The sequence below is a fragment of the Seriola lalandi genome, unplaced genomic scaffold (assembly GCF_002814215.2).
Source record: "Seriola lalandi dorsalis isolate HSWRI2012SDOR001 ecotype SW California unplaced genomic scaffold, Sedor1 jcf7180002054334, whole genome shotgun sequence".
Classification (NCBI taxonomy): Eukaryota; Metazoa; Chordata; class Actinopteri; order Carangiformes; family Carangidae; genus Seriola; species Seriola lalandi.
This window is the reverse complement of record NW_019524887.1, coordinates 202,963-219,086: the sequence shown is the minus strand read 5'-3', so window position 1 is coordinate 219,086 and position 16,124 is coordinate 202,963.

The window sequence follows — 16,124 nt, the reverse complement described above, 5'->3', positions numbered from 1 at the left end:
CACCCCCCAGACAAAATGTCTGTCTTTTAATGACACACTCATCCTATACACAGTGAAAGTATTAAGATTCATGCTAGCATTTGGAGGAATTAACCATGGTGGATTTAAACACCCTATCTCTTGTGTGCTTTGTCTTCATTAACCCAAAGATCAATATGTCATTGGCTCAATTACGGCAGACATCGATGACATTGAGCCCGCCATCCTATTTGTTCCGAGTCACTTCATCCCACCCTTAACCCCATGGTAGGCTGTTCGTATACCAACTCAACCTCCTGCATCTCCAACCATCTTGGGTTTTGCCTCCTGCAAGACAATTTTCATAATAGTGTTTGTGGAGTAAACAGAGCTTGTTATGATTGTGTGTGCAAAGCTCATGCACATGCCCCATGGGAGAGAGGTTGGCTAATAGAGATTAAAGTGTGGCAAAGGGAATACCAAAATAACGAGGAGAAAAACTGCAGCTGCAAAGAATGCAAAGAAGCAAATGCAAGGAAATGCTGCTGCAGTTGAACAGATGAGGTTTTAGCAAATATTATCTCAGCCTGCAAATTGAAGCAATTCACCTTTCCTCAGTCCAGCACATGCTTCTTCAGGCACCTTTATGTAATTCAAATTCAATGCCCAGGAAGTTGTGCTTTGTTATGCAAGCAATTTCAAATGTGCACATGAAAAAAAGGAGGGTCCTTGAAAGTTTTTTGGTCAGGAAAGTTGGGCTGTACAGAACTGTATTTTTTTTTTTTTTTTTTTTACAGAGAAATACAAATCACAACAAAGAGCTGCTCTGCTTTTTGGACAATTTTATGCATTTCAAAGTTTTTTTTGTTTTTTTTTTTGTTTTTTGTTTTTCGTTTTTCAGTGTAGAGCCATTTCAGCCCCGTTCCATAAAGAACCATTTCAAAAGGGCTTTACATTACCCCATTACATTTTTCAATTTCATCATACAGAGGCAGAGACAGAAAGGCTCTGATGTAGGATCACAAAAGTGCCGACTAGTGCTCCTGATGAAATACTGGCTTTGACTCTTCTGTAGTTGTCCAGTGCAGTCCTCATGCTGCTCTTCATCTGTGGGACGGCGACACAAAAAAGAAATGATTCAGGTTTGTGTGATGAGGATACAGGTCAGCAGAGCCAACCGTTTCCTGGTCAGAGCCGGGATGAGCAGGTGTCATGAAGCCGTGTTTAATAGGATCTCCCCAAGCCTCTTAGACATATTCCATGACTCCAGAGCTGTGTCCCACTTTCTAGATGATACTTACTGCTCGTATCTTTGGCCACTCCGGTTTGTTGCCATGTTGTGAACCAACGAGTCAGATGGGGTAAACTGTCATATCTGTGTACGCCTTATTTGGTATAATGGCACTGCAATTTTTATTACCTTTGGTAATGGTTTTAATAAGTATGCTGAGAAATATTTGACTGTATTATTTTGTATTGAAAGCAGGGAGGTCAGGAGTCTGCAGAAATACACTTATTTGAACAGGGATTTATTCAGTAACCACTTTATGTTTTAGATATATTTAATTAAAGGTCTAACATTTTTCAAGGCAAACACCTCCCACTCGTGTGCGCTGACCTGCTTTTCATCCCTCATTTAAAAAACAAGCAGCGTGAGAGACTGTACCTGACTGCCATACATAAACAACAACAAACGGCGGACATACAATTCCCAGGGCAGGACCTTTATAGACACACAAACATACACAAAAGTACACATGCCTGCCCAGTTCATGACCTGCTCAGACAGCCTGGCACACTGCACCGTCTGTCGATTGTATGGTCAGCTGCTCATCACAAAGCCTCTTGGCCGCTTTTGTCTTTATTTAGTTCTGTCACCTAGCTGGCTATGGGTCGGCTCTGGCTTGCAAAAGGGCTTATTTCCTTACTTAGGTTGCCACAGCTCACATCCCTGGAGAGACGAAGGCCATTGTAGACTTTCTGTCTTCATCACTCACCGGACAGCCTGCTGTGTTTGGGAGCTTTGGCTGTGTTGTTGGGTGGTTGTGGCCGTGAGATGATCAAGGTTTGGGCTGTGGTTAAATAGGAATTGTATTTTTGTTTTTATTTCAGAGCTCTTCACAAGGCCACAGTGGACACAACAAAATACCACCCTGATTCCTAAAAGAGATTCCTTTAAGATTTTAAAGGAAGACAATCAGCAGAAGCAAAAGGTAATGTTAGGCTCTAAACAAACAACACCACAGAAGCATGAATTCAACATTACCACCACTAAGCTTCCAAGTTGTCATTTAGTTTAGCTCTTTTGCAAAAGCCTTTCCTCTTAGAAAGTTATAGTAATAGTTTGCAAAAGCATGAGTTGAACCACAACAAGGCCCCAGCAACCTCTGTAGTCTCATTTAGCCACTTGTTAGCAACTGGCCTTTTTAAGACCCTTAAAAGCCTAAAAAACAAGACTGGGGTATTTACTGATGTATTTTATGTCATAAAATAAAACATCAAAATGTCTTGCGCTTGTGTTAACCACAGACCTTATTTCAAACCCATTCAAAAAACCAACTGACTTCAGCACAAGGATACTATTTATTACCAACAACTCAAAAGTTCATTCATTAACACATTGTATCACTTTTGTTTAACTTGTACGCTAGCTATTTTCCCATGCTTCCGGTCTTTATGCTAATGTAAGCTAATGACCTCACTCATAGACATAGAGTGGTATTGATCTTCACATCTAATTCTTGGCAGGAAAGTGAATAAGTGTCAAAAATGTCAAGGTAGTTATGAAATTTTATTTTTTTAAAAGTAAATTTTTTAGAGCTCTTCAACCTATGTATGATAGCACTGATTAAGTAATTCAATCTTAAAACCACTCAGCCCCTCTCTCCGGTGTATAAAGATAATAGTGGCACGCGGTAATTACTGAGGATGATGGGATACCTATATACAGTAGATATGTAACTTAATAGTTGCACAACCCTGAGTAGCTTCATACAGCACTTACTGTAGAGGCGTCTGACACCTGCATTAACCCCTGCACTGCCGCCACCGAGGCGAGCATGGAGATTGATATTTTCCAGGCAAACACAATTAAACCTGTGGGTTGAAATACATCACCAGAGGCAATGTGAGGGAGATGCAAGCATCTGTATCCTGACATGTTGTGCAGCTTCCTGCCTCCTCTCACATAATGCTGCACATTTGTCACCCCCGCTCCCGCCTACACGCTGGGCTGCTGATGTGCAGGAGAGTTCACGCTCTTTGGAGTGGCAGCCTCACTTTTACAGCAACAAGGTGGTGCGGGGCGGACACGCTCACCACTGGACGTATTCATTATTTAATAAACATTTTACATATTCTCAGTTATGAAAGCACAATTCTGTCTTGGTGTGATTATTCTTTGTGGCGGTGCGCTCCGGGATATCAGGAGAGATAAACCCGGCATACTAATCATCAATGGCTCCCAGGAAGGGCAATAATGATGTATTAAGTAGGATTTAATAGGAGGAGGTTTTGAATGTTCTGTCAGTGCTCTAAAAGTACTAAAGTTTCAGTGAACTGTGAATCAATATTAAACTTAAGTGCAAATACTTTATTTCCATTTGATTTGTTTTGACCTTTGTTTTTTTTACTGTAGACAGCACATTAAACTAAAATACAGATTCAGGCATCAGATTTTTAAATGTAATAGACTTAATACAATCAGGTCATTGCCACTCCAGAGATTACATACTGTGCAGTGTTAGAGTTAAAAGTAGAATTAGGTTAGGGGTTGAGGTAAAGGTTAAGGTTAGGTATGTAATGTTGAGGGTTGGGGTTAAGGGATTCATAGAGTACCCTAACACAAGGTGGCTGTGTGACTACATGTGTTTAGTTTTGTGTATTTTTGTGTATTTCTCTGCATCTGTGTCTGTTTCTGCGACACTGGGCTATATTGAAAAGATAATCTGTGTTTTTGTGCCATTCCTGCCAAAAACAGTAGACTGATAACCTGATTTGCTGGTAACCTTACACTTGGGGGACACTGATGACAAATACCTTCCTGGGAGGCCTTGGCAGCCGCAGCCCATATATTACTGAGGGGTCACCTTGGCCCAGTCCCCATCTCATCACAAAATAGCGTTCAGTACCTTCTCACTGTGGACAAAGCCATACTTCATGCTGCCATATATCTTACCTGCCGGAGCATCTCTGGGTGTATCAATATAAATAGCACAGAACTGATAAACTCAATGCGGATCCTTGCAGTGTTCTGCAAAAACGATAATATTTTCTACAGCATTCCAGAGATAAAAACTGTCTGCTCTCTGTTTCACATGAGAGATTGGACTCTGTCTACACTGCACACACACAGTGTGCGCAGCAACACACAAATATTCATGGAGCCAGGCATACAAACAGACATGAAAACAGTCATGCAGAGTATCATCTAAGACAAGTATAATGTAAGATTAAGTATTGATGTGCCACAGCAGCATAGCCCCAAGTATGAAACTGTATCTGGCGTGCGTTACAGTAACTACAAAAGACAATAATCCAAATGTGGAACAGGCCTTGTAGCAACTGTGGGATGCAGCAACTTAAGTCATGCAATAAAAGTAAAAAGTACAATAAAAGGGTGGGGGTTGATAAATGCTGGTTACCTAGCAACAAGCGGCTTAGAGAGAACTCAAACAATAGCTATGGCCCGTATTCTGTGGGCAAGTGTCATATCATTTGTTATGATTAAGCATAGGGAGGCAAGTCAAATTCAGAGACAAACAATCATGGCCGTGTTAATGGCTCGGCTATTTCTGCCAAACCATTAGCGGAAGCTAAAACTGTGAGTTATTGTTTTGTGGGACCATTTCCAGATAAACAATAATCAAAAATTGTTACAAATGGTCACCGATTTGTTGTGTTAGGTGTGTTTGTGAAAATACCGTATAGCCTGTGGCGAAAAAAAAACTCAGTTTCAGAGTGTGAATCTAATGAATAGATATTTAGTCTGATTCGTTTAACACAGATGAATATTGGTGTCAAGCTCTGTGCTTTGTGTGTGTCTGTGTGACTGTAGTGTTGAGTAGGAGGAAAAGTTTGTGGACTTGAATGCCAATAAGAGTGTGTGCGTAAACAGTTTTTATGAGTAAACTTGGGTTTGGGTTTGGGTTTGTGTGTGTGTGTGTGTGTGTGTGTGTGTGTGTGTGTGTGTGTATAGAATCTGATAGGTACTCCCTTTTTCCTCAGTGTTTCTCCTCCGATCAATGCCCTCCCACAGGAGACCCTATGACTTCACTCACAAAGAGATTTTGTTACCTCTTCTCTCCCTTGTCTAGGAAATAAGACCCTTCTAAAACCAAAGAGTTTTTTTTTCCCGACCATTTTCCTTTTGGGTAGCCTCCATTTCATTATCCAGTCTTTTGTGTTAGCCGCTTATCTGTTGGAAGGCTCTATTGATATGCTCATGCATACAGAGGAAGCAAAAAACAAAACAAAACACAGGAAATAATAGCCAATGAAAGGTGCAGTTGTCTGCTGCTTAACTGATTCCCATCCAAACTGTCTTCTGTTAGACTGTGGGCAAACCCAAATTTAAAGCTGAAATGTGGACTATTTTAATTAATATGATGTTGTTGTGTCCTTCTGTATGTTGGTTGGGTCTTGGTCTCTGTACCCTGTGCAATTGCAAAATATTGATCACGTTTGCCAAGTTGCACCGGTTCAGTCGAAATTGCCATCAAATTTCATCACTCCAGTAAGAGACGTATTTGAATTAACATTACCTAGTGGTTCGATGACATTTTCACTGAATACCAACAGCAGCACAGTGAAATAGCTTCACAAAGGTGATGCTCCGTCAAAATGACTGCAGTGTTGGGAGGTGGTGGGAGACTCTCAAACCATTAGCATGAAGTTACAGTATATACAATATAATACAAAGATGCAACAATGCTTTCTGTATATGCTTATTGGATATTAGCCTGTAATAATGTTAGCTGTGGAAATCTTTGGCTTTTTCCATAATGAACACACTGTGAAATAGAAAAAAAAAAAACGAAATGTGAAAAAATCTTCACAGTTGGTAAATAGTAAATGGACTGCACTTATTAGACTTATTAGACAAGTCTCATCGACCACTCCAAGCTCTTTACACTGCAACCATGTTCACCCATTCACTCTCACATTTATACAGAACTTTTTCTATGAATTCAGCTTTTATCTTATATCTCTCTCTCTCTCTCTCACACACACACACAGTCACACAGTCACACACCCACACACCGATGATACATCAGGGGCAATTTGGGGTCCAGTATCTTGCCCAAGGACACTTGCACATGCGAACCAGAGGAGCTGGGGATTGACTCACCAACCCTCTGATTAGCGGACGACCCGCTCTACCTCCTTAGCTACAACCGCTCAAAAAATGGTAGAAGAAAGCAAAATAAAACTTGATAACAGCAGTATTTTCCTCAAGGTTTTTTTTTAATGTTCCATGGAACATTAAAGGATAATTATGATATATTAAAACTGTGGTTTTGTTTTTGTAGTTTCAGCCATCATTTCGGGCGGTGTTAACAATTGACATTTTGGGTAATAATGTTATCTTTCGCCTTCCTTTCTCATCTAAATAAGTCAGTCTGATCTTAAACTGCTTGAGTTTCTTGCCCTGTTGGACCGTTGCTGCGTCACCCTTACTGCATTGCCAGATCGCAGCAATTAACTCAGTCTGTACAATGTTATGAACACTGATATGAAGGAGAATGATGACCAAAACTACAAAAAAAAAGATAAGATGCGGGTTGTCATAAAATGGAATTATCCTTTTAAAGTGACATCACATTATTTGTACTTTCGTGAATCCATGTTCCAGCCTTGAAACTGTCTTTATCGCTCACTAGCTAATTTAATTAGTGGGAGTTAACCAGCTACTCTGAATTTTTACGAGCCTAAACACCCTGTTCAGTCCAGCACTGTGTCGAATGGGAGCAGCTACCTAATAGCTGACATACCCACTGACAAGTAGGACAAACTGGTAGACATTTTGTGGAAGTTAAGTCCTATGGTGTATTTATTTTTTCCGTTTGTTGACGCTAAAGCCATGACAACAGGATATGTAACAATAGTGTCAAACTGTATGCAAAACAAAATAAAAAAAGAGTGTGAAAGAACAGGAGAGTTCAGGGCGCCGTTTTTAAGACAGAATGGAGTAGCAAGTTGCAGGCCTTTGTTTCACCCCTTCAGTGAAGTATTGAAGCTGACTCTAAAAACTATGGTTCAACAAGTTTGTGCTTACGGTGGCATTTTTAGGGAGGACTGAAAGTGGCTGCCGACTCATGCAGAAGGAGCAGGTTGACAGAATGATGATTCTCAGGCTCTCAGTGCTTAGCAAATACAGATGGTACAGTGAGTAAATGGAGGCTTAAGGATGGCAACACAGAGGAAAAGAGAGGGGGAGAGATGCAATGAGACGTGTTCATCCAAATTGAGACAGTGAGCAGAGCCGAATGAAAACAGAGTGTTTCGGAATTAAAGGGGAAGATAATGGGACCGAGAGAGGGAAAGAGATGAAGAGCCGCAATCGAGGTGGAGTGAGAGCACATGAGGAAGATACAGTGAATGGGCAGAGAGTGGGCTGAGCTGAGAGAAAGAGCTGTTTACCAGAGAGAGGAAGGCAGCCAACGAGAAAGAGACTGCAATAGAAAAGAGATAGATAATCGACGTGGGTGAGAGGGAATGAGAGAGGGGGCGGTTGAGAGTGAAACAGACAGTGACAGAGTGCACAACGGGTAGAGAATAAGATAAAGGTAAGCAGGGGGCGGAGGTTGTCAGGGAGAGATTTCCAACAAATGGTCGACAGTTGTAAAGAAAAAAAAGAAAAAGGGAAGGAGAATTCTCGTCTTTCCTACTGGGCACAGTCCTTGAGCCGACCAGAGGGCAGCCAGCACGGATGCGACCCTGGTTGGGGCTGCGGAGGGCATCGGGCAGGACGAGCACTTGCAACGGGGACATTAACAAAGCGTGAAATTAAAGCTGCCATGCTGCTGGGACCCTGGGCCCTGCCTTAAACCCACCATCATCATCACCCCTCTGAGGCCTGCTCGGAGACTGGAGGGAGGCGGTGGCCATGGGGCATTGACAGGGTGCTGAGGGGTAATAGAGCCTGCCGTATTACTGTAATGATGTGTGGAGAAAGGACAGAGGAGGGAGATTATAAAAGGAGGCTCTAATCACTCCTGCGTGACAGCATGGCTCTATCTGGTACCACAGGCGGGCACACACAAGTGGCGTGTTCGTGGAGGGACAGCACTTCTGAGCTGTGCGTATGTGTGTGAATCAAGAAATGCTGACGAGGCATGTGTGCTTGGTGCAAGTTTCCCAATTTGAACAACCTTGCACCTTGTCACTCACTGCATGTCCGATTTCTCAAGTGGAGTTCAGCTGACAGGATGAGGTGACATCTTGGTAAACACATTATTCGGCATTTCGATTTATAGTTGACACACTGAAGTGAAACAGCAGTGGACATAACCATGGGTTTCCACTGCAGTTGTCACATGTTTTTTATTTTTTGTTAGTTTCCTGGATGAGTCAGAACTGAAAGCCAGTCACCGTTTCCCTGGTCATTTTCACCTGTTGTTTGACCAGACATCACAACAGCATCTGTGTAGGTTTAAGCAAATGTGGATGATATAGTAGTCCTGAAGTCTGTAGAGGCAATTTTGCTCTAAGGTGAGGCAACAATGAGTCTGTCGAGATTCAAAGATTTATTACTGAACAATATGTCAAATTAGAATGAACAACCAGCAATCAACACAATGATCATAAGCAGAGGCAAAGATCAACACATTACTATTTCGCCAAATAGGGTGCAGCCTCTCTCAACCACAACGGTGTCAAGAGTCTGGACAATCTCCAATCTCTAACTTAGCTCTTTTATACAGTGACTATCAAATACACATGTTTGAGCAGACAGTTCAACTTTCATCCAGGGTACAAAGTCTGTTTATCTTGCTTAATCATTAAGTGTACATTTATTTGCGGGGATCAGTTCATACGGTTTGTTCATACATTAAAAGAGAACATCCAGTCCGATTAAAAGAAAACGTTACATGAAATGGAGGAAAACAGTTTTTCCATTACAAAGTCCATTAACCATTTTGTCAATCAAGATTAAATAAACTGAGTAATGTCAAGGCCTCACGGACCCCATTGATTTTTGATCTGTAAGCCTGTTTATCACAAGTCACCAGTGAACCATACTGCTGTGTTTTAAGAAAATGTAATGTATTTTATTTCATCCTTTAGGTGCAATATTAACATCAATTAGCATTAGTATAAATAAGCATTAGCATGCTAGGCTATTAGCACGTACACCTTCTCCTGCTTTTTAGATTTAGATTTAAGATTTTATTGCTTGTTTTTAAAGCCTTGAATGGTCTGCCTCCTGCTCCTGGTCACTGCTTGAGATCTGTCTTACTAATGGTTCCTAATGCCTGCCTTGTCATCAAAGGTGACCTGGCCTTTGCTGTCCGGGCCCCTCAGCTGTGAAGCTCACTGTCAGAAGATCTTAGGCAAACGCAATGTCCTCCTCTGTGGCTTTTTCTAAACTGATCGTATGTACTGTAATCTTTTCATTATTTTATCTTGTTTATATCTTAAGTTTCTGGTTACTTGTTTTTATTGTAAATTTGGTTGTTTATATTACATTACATTATTATTTTATTATTATATAAAGCACTTTGTAACTTTGTTTTTGAAAGGTGATATATAAAGTTTTTATTATCGATATTCAATCATTTTTTTCGAATTTTCCTCAGAGCTACATAAATGTTATGAGATGATGCAGTCCAAACCCTCAGCACTTTCAACAGTCTGCTAACTGATTTACTTACAAAAAAAGAATTGAAACCAGTGGTGTACATGTTTTTAGAGTTATTTATGACACCAAATTGCTGAACATTCTGCGGTTCCAGCCTCTCAAATGGGAGAAATGCATTGCTTCCTCTTTTTTGTATCACTGTAAATTGAATATCCTTGGTCAGAAAAACCAAGCAATTTCTTGGACTCTAAGATGGACATTTCTCACAATTTTATATTCCATTTTGGAGTCTAAACAATTAATTGATTTATTGAAAAATTCATCAAAACATGAATTTAAGATGAAAATAAATGTTAATTGGAACCCAATAAGTTTATGTTGATGCCATTTCCACTCTTTCCATCATCTAATTTCCTCAGGTAAAATGTGCACCTAATTAGATGTTTCCAAGCCATTTGTATCACCAAATAAAATTATGTAGAAATCTGAGCTCCCTTTGGAAAAACACAGTAGACAACTACAAAAGAGCAGTAATACTATGCAAACCAGCACATGCTATTCAGTGTAAATGCACCGTCTTTGTGTTTGCAGACACGACATGAGAAGGAACATAAACACATGGACAAGTGGCCTTTTTTCTCAGATCTCAGTTAATTCCGTCTTTAAACCTCCTTTGAATCTTAAATGCCGTCATCCCCATCATCGGTTCTCTGCTCTCTCACCCACGCTCTGTTAGAGGATGAGAAGGACCGGAGGACAGTGTTATATTTTATCCATGTACGTGTCACTGTCAGTGGGAGCGCTGGTGCTCTGCAGCAGTGGCGGCCAGTTAATAACCCTGGTGTGAGGTCTAGTGACGGGGCATCATCAGCTGGCTCTGTGCTGCTGTCAGGAGCCATTTACCCCAAGCAGCTCCTCGGCTAATGGAACATCTGAGTCAATAAAAACAATCATCACTGCCAATCTTACTGAAAGCAAGGAAATTATTTTAGGTGGTCAAGGAAAACACGGCTGAGGTGTTTGAATCTATCTGTCCGTGGCTTGATGTGCACTTAGCCAGACAGCCTATTACAGTGTCCATCTTCTGTATTTATCTTCTGTGAATACACTGAGAACCGCAGCAGGGTTTTCTTCAACAATACAAAGGCGACCGCGGCCTTGCAGTGAACCAGCCATTGTCAATGCAGATGCTGCATTTTGATCTCTCTTGGTGGGCTTTGGCGGTTGTTTGGTGGGAAACAGAAATCTATGTCCGGCTGTGTAGGATTGGGTACAGACCTTATCAACAACCATGTTTTTACTCCCACTATGGCTTAATGAACCGCTCTCAGCATCCACTCAATATCTCTTCAGTGAGGACCTCCATTGTGCCTCTGAAAGGTCAATAGCTGGACAGTGTGTCTTTGAGAGGCTTTCTGCCTTACTCCAAGACTCTTAATGGTGTTCAATGGAGAGACCCACACTGCATTCCCAAGGGGCCGTTCCCAGATATCCGCCCGTGATACCTAATCCGGGCCCATTAGCTCTCCTTCCAGCCATGAAAGAGCGCGGCTCCCTTGCATCTCAGGAATTAAAAATTAACCAGCTAATATCCATTTGTCTGATGGGATGCTCGGCGTGGTTGAAACAGCAGATTCCCCCAGCGATGGTCTGTGAGGGATGACTTGTGGAACCCAATCTGCTGGAGGGAAAACGCTGACAGAGATGGCAGGAAGAAACAGAGGGATAATGCCTGTCCATCACATCTATCACGACTGTCTCACGTCTATAACAGCTGGCTACCGAGAGATGACCTCCTCCGTAAAACTAGTCTATTCTTGAGCTGTCATGGAGCCTACATAACTCTGTGCTGTATCCTGTGCAACACTACATCATGACCTTGCTGTTAGTGTCCTTACATGTGCAATATCTGCACCCATGTCATGACACATGCAACACATTGCATGTTCTGTGATGTCCTGTGGTATATATCTAACATTTCATGAGTAATTAGTGAGTCATCGCACAAGACGACATTTTTGTTGCATTAGGAAGTGCAGGACTGCAAAAGGGAATTACTACTGTATGTGGTGTATATAGTGTCAATGTTTTTCTTTCCTGTTAAACCAGCCTTCAACACTCAGCACAATCCTCCACATTGCAGAATATAAAATAATTTGTGCTGTGTCGCCTCCTATTCCTTCTCAGATCTTTGCGCTCAAGGGCCTCGCCAACCTGCTGGCTACCATGCATCTCTCTTCTATTGCTGAGTGGCTAACCATAGTGGAAAAAAAAAACAAAAAACAAAGAAGAGGAGGACAGGCTTGTTTCTCTTCCCCCATACCTCTGCAAGAATTTTCTGCCTTTGATTTCTTCTTTTTTCAATAACCAAGGGCTCTTTTCACTGTTGCCAACTCAATGAGAGCTTATGTGTCCTTCATCCATTTCCAACCCACCACTCTCTTTCTCTCTCTGTCTCTGTTGCCGCTGCTGTCTCTTCTTCTTCGTATCTCTGCGTTTCCCCTTTTAAATATAGCTTCTGTGAAAATGCTGTGTGTTTCTTGCAGCTCCAGTCTTTGAAGGGGGGGGGGTGTTTTTAGATCATTCATGTTGCTCTCTTGTGGCTTAAGAGGTGCACTTGTGGTGCAGTAAAATGCTTTTTAGTTGATCACATCACATTATCTACAATAAGGAATTTATATTTTCTTAAATCTTAGATATCAGGCATGTGTAGCTTGTTAGAGAGAGGAACTCTGAAATCTGTGTTGTCACTAAGGGACAAAATCAGATCTACTCTGAAAATAAAAAAAACACATATTTTTGACTACTGATTGTTAAAGCTTACAAATGCACCTATGACAACAATGTCACTGTATTTTGGTTTACTGACAGGGAGGAAGCTCCAGGATTTCGTCATCAGCAGTCTGTATTCTATTATAGTATTGGTCTGAGATAATCAGAGAGGAAGGAAATGAGTGACAGTATAGATTGAATTAAAGCCGTTAATCTTTTAGGCAACATATTAATCAACAGTATTTACATCAGAGATATACTGGGAATTTTCTATGTTTTATATTTTAATGTTCATCTCCTATGGGAGTTCCCTTCTGCTCATTTATGTTGCATCGCTGCTGAATCTCCCACATGCATTTGAGAGTGGAACCACATTATCATGACCAGTTATCAGGCTGCGGAGTGGGAGTGACTTCTTTCCTCAAAGCATTTCCTCTTACGAGATGCAGCAAGGTACAGCAGTACCTCAGCGAGTACCCACTTAAAATTGGGTCTTCATTCTGTCCAACTGCTGAGAAAGTAACCGAAATCATTACCATGTCTGGCTGCATGTTGGTTAATGATACAAAGAGCTCTGTGTGTTCTCATCATTAACTTCCATTAACTGTTTTCCTGCCTCATTGAATCCTGCGTTAATTGTGCAACAGTTATAAGATGAAAGCATCCTGCTGTGGAGCCTGATCATTATGTATCAACTCCATTTTTGACTGTGGTGGATGACCTAAACCCCTTTGATGTGTAATACAATTAATAATAAATGTTTTATGTTAAAGAATAAAGATTAAAATATTGCTCTGATCCATATTACACAATATGTTTTTTGGTTTTTTTTTAGGTTGGATAGCAATGTGGCATAGTTACAGTAAATGCCAGTTTGTTATTGATAAACAATCTTCTCTATCAATTTCAAATCAATTATTAACTACATTTAAAAAATATAATTTTTATACTAATGTCAAAGGAGGACAAAATACGATTGAGATAGGGAAGTTAAACTGACTGTTGTATGCATAAGTGTGTGCATGCTGGGTCTGAGAATTAATTTGTGAGATTGAAATGGGAAGATCTAATATTTTCTGATGATATGTAGATGGGCTGTAGCGCACTAACAACTGCAGTCAGTCCCATGAGCATTTTTCTGGTAAAAATCCAGGAAGAAGTCAAGGAATAATCAGAATTTAACTTGGTATAATAGCACTGATTAAAACTAGAGATGCACCACTAACAAAATAAAAAACAATGAACGAACACAGATGGCTGAGAAACAAACAGAGTTATCTCTGAGCTGAAATGAGTTAAATTATTCTTATGACAAAAAATATGAATGAGGCAAAGGGGAGTAGAAAGCTATAGGCACTACTGAAAAACTATCAACCATTTCACTTTAAAGCTGAAGGAATAGTGGAAATCTTAGGGCAAAAGGGAGAATCACTGATGACAACATCAAATACTAACATGAGTCTGTTTTTTTCTAACTGATGAAGAACATAAGAACAAAATAATTTCCTTAATAAGCTCCAACTTAACCACTGAAGCATGTTAATGAAAAAATACATTTTAGATCCTCCCATTATACAGCAGGACACATTTCCTATTACATGGAAACTAGTGGTTGTCATTCATGTTATTAAATGTTGAGATCACGCTGGAGCCAGTATTTATAGATAAATTAATAGAATTATCATTGAACAACTGACAAACATCTTAATATGCAATTTGGCCTCAGAATAAACCACTGCAACAGCCACTGTTGTAAAACATAAGCTCACTATAGTGTTGTTTTAGATATTTCTACATGGATATAAATCATTTATTTCATTTAATGACAGTGCTTTGTTTTCATAATTGAACTTAAAATATATATGATGTGTTATAGCCAGTAATCTTAAACAGCATGATGTGTGACATACACAGAGATCAGCTAAATTACATCATATTTACACCTGTACATAATACATGATCTGTGCATAATATATACGTACATGATCTCCCACATCACTGTTCTGTGGTGTAATTAAAGCATAGGAAATATATGCTGATGACACAGTTGTATACTTGCTAACGCTGCAGAGGGACTTCAAAGCCACAGAGAGAAGATAGCTGTCATGCTTTAGCCTGGAGATTAGCAAAACTGATTCTCTACAAAAAAAAAAACATTATTCTCTAATCATGCTCTGGTCTAGTTTTAAATAGATAAAAATGACAAATTATCTAGAGCAGTTTAGTAAAGACAAAGTAGATAGCTGAGTCCCTAAAGGGGCAGATATTTCTACATTACATGAATCTTTTCTTTTCATCCTTTGATGAACCATTCAGGATTAAATGATAAATAATGAAACGATCATTATATGATTCATGACTCATAATAAATAAAAGTTAAACCACAAGGTTGGAACCTATGACTCCAAAGTGTCTTATTGACAGGGCTTGTAAAACATGGACTACTTTAGAAAATGCCTAAATCAAAGTTACTAATCTTTCCTGATGCTGTTAAAGATTTGTTTAGGTCAGTGGTTTTAATAAAACAGTGGACTTATACCACCATATTCATTCACAATCATCATCATTGATCCAGGAGTATACAGAACCTGTGCATATGTAATATATCTTTTGGAAAATAAGGCAAGATAATATCATCCCCACACTAAACACCAGAGGCAATACTTCCTCAGTTTCAGAGTTTCAGATGTGGAGGATAATCAAACATGCAATTAGTGCTGACTACTACCGGATGTGTGTCATAGACTGTGGTGTGTGTATGTTTTGGTCTTACTGGAGTTCATATTTCTTCTCAGTGAGTGGTATAGTGTATGTGCTGTTGTTTTTTATTATAACCTGCCAAGGGAAGAGAAATATCCTACAATACACCAGATGACAAAATATGCCCAGTCACTAAAATCAAGAGTTGATATCATTCCTCTGCAACACAAGTATCCTTTTCACTCTTTGAATTAAACCTTCTCATAGTCTATATTCTATTTTTAATGACTGTAATATGGAGCATGGTCAAAAAAGTGACTTTAGCAGCGTTAAATCAGCCTTCAAACCATCAAGTACCAACTGAGGGGCTTCTAGATAGAAATGAATCTCTTTACAAGTAATTTCTCTCTACTAATTTCCCCATAGAGTTCAATAAAAAAAATTAATAAGGAGGAACAGCTGATAAAGGGACCCATGTATGAAGCTTCATTCCAGGAGTGTTACGGTTAGAGGATGATTTGGTACCGCAGACCCTTTTTGATTTGCAGTAATTTAGCCAACCATTTATTCCTAATCATAGCAATAATTAAGAGCAGGAGGAAGTTTAGAGCGGGAGTTTTGTTCCAATACTCTGATGGATATAAGTTGTTTAATTGACTGAAAGAAAAGGATTTGTGATTCTATGAGTCATTCCTTAATTAATGTAAGTTTCCTGTGCAAAACACTGCAGATTTATGTATGTAGTCTGTGTGTGTGTATATATATACACATAACACTAAAATAAAATGTGTTGTTCTGCTAGCATTTAGCTCTCAGGGTAGAAAATATGTTAGTTGGTGGATGCTTTTATTCAATGTCTAACATCGCATGGTTACCCCCATAGGACTGCTTA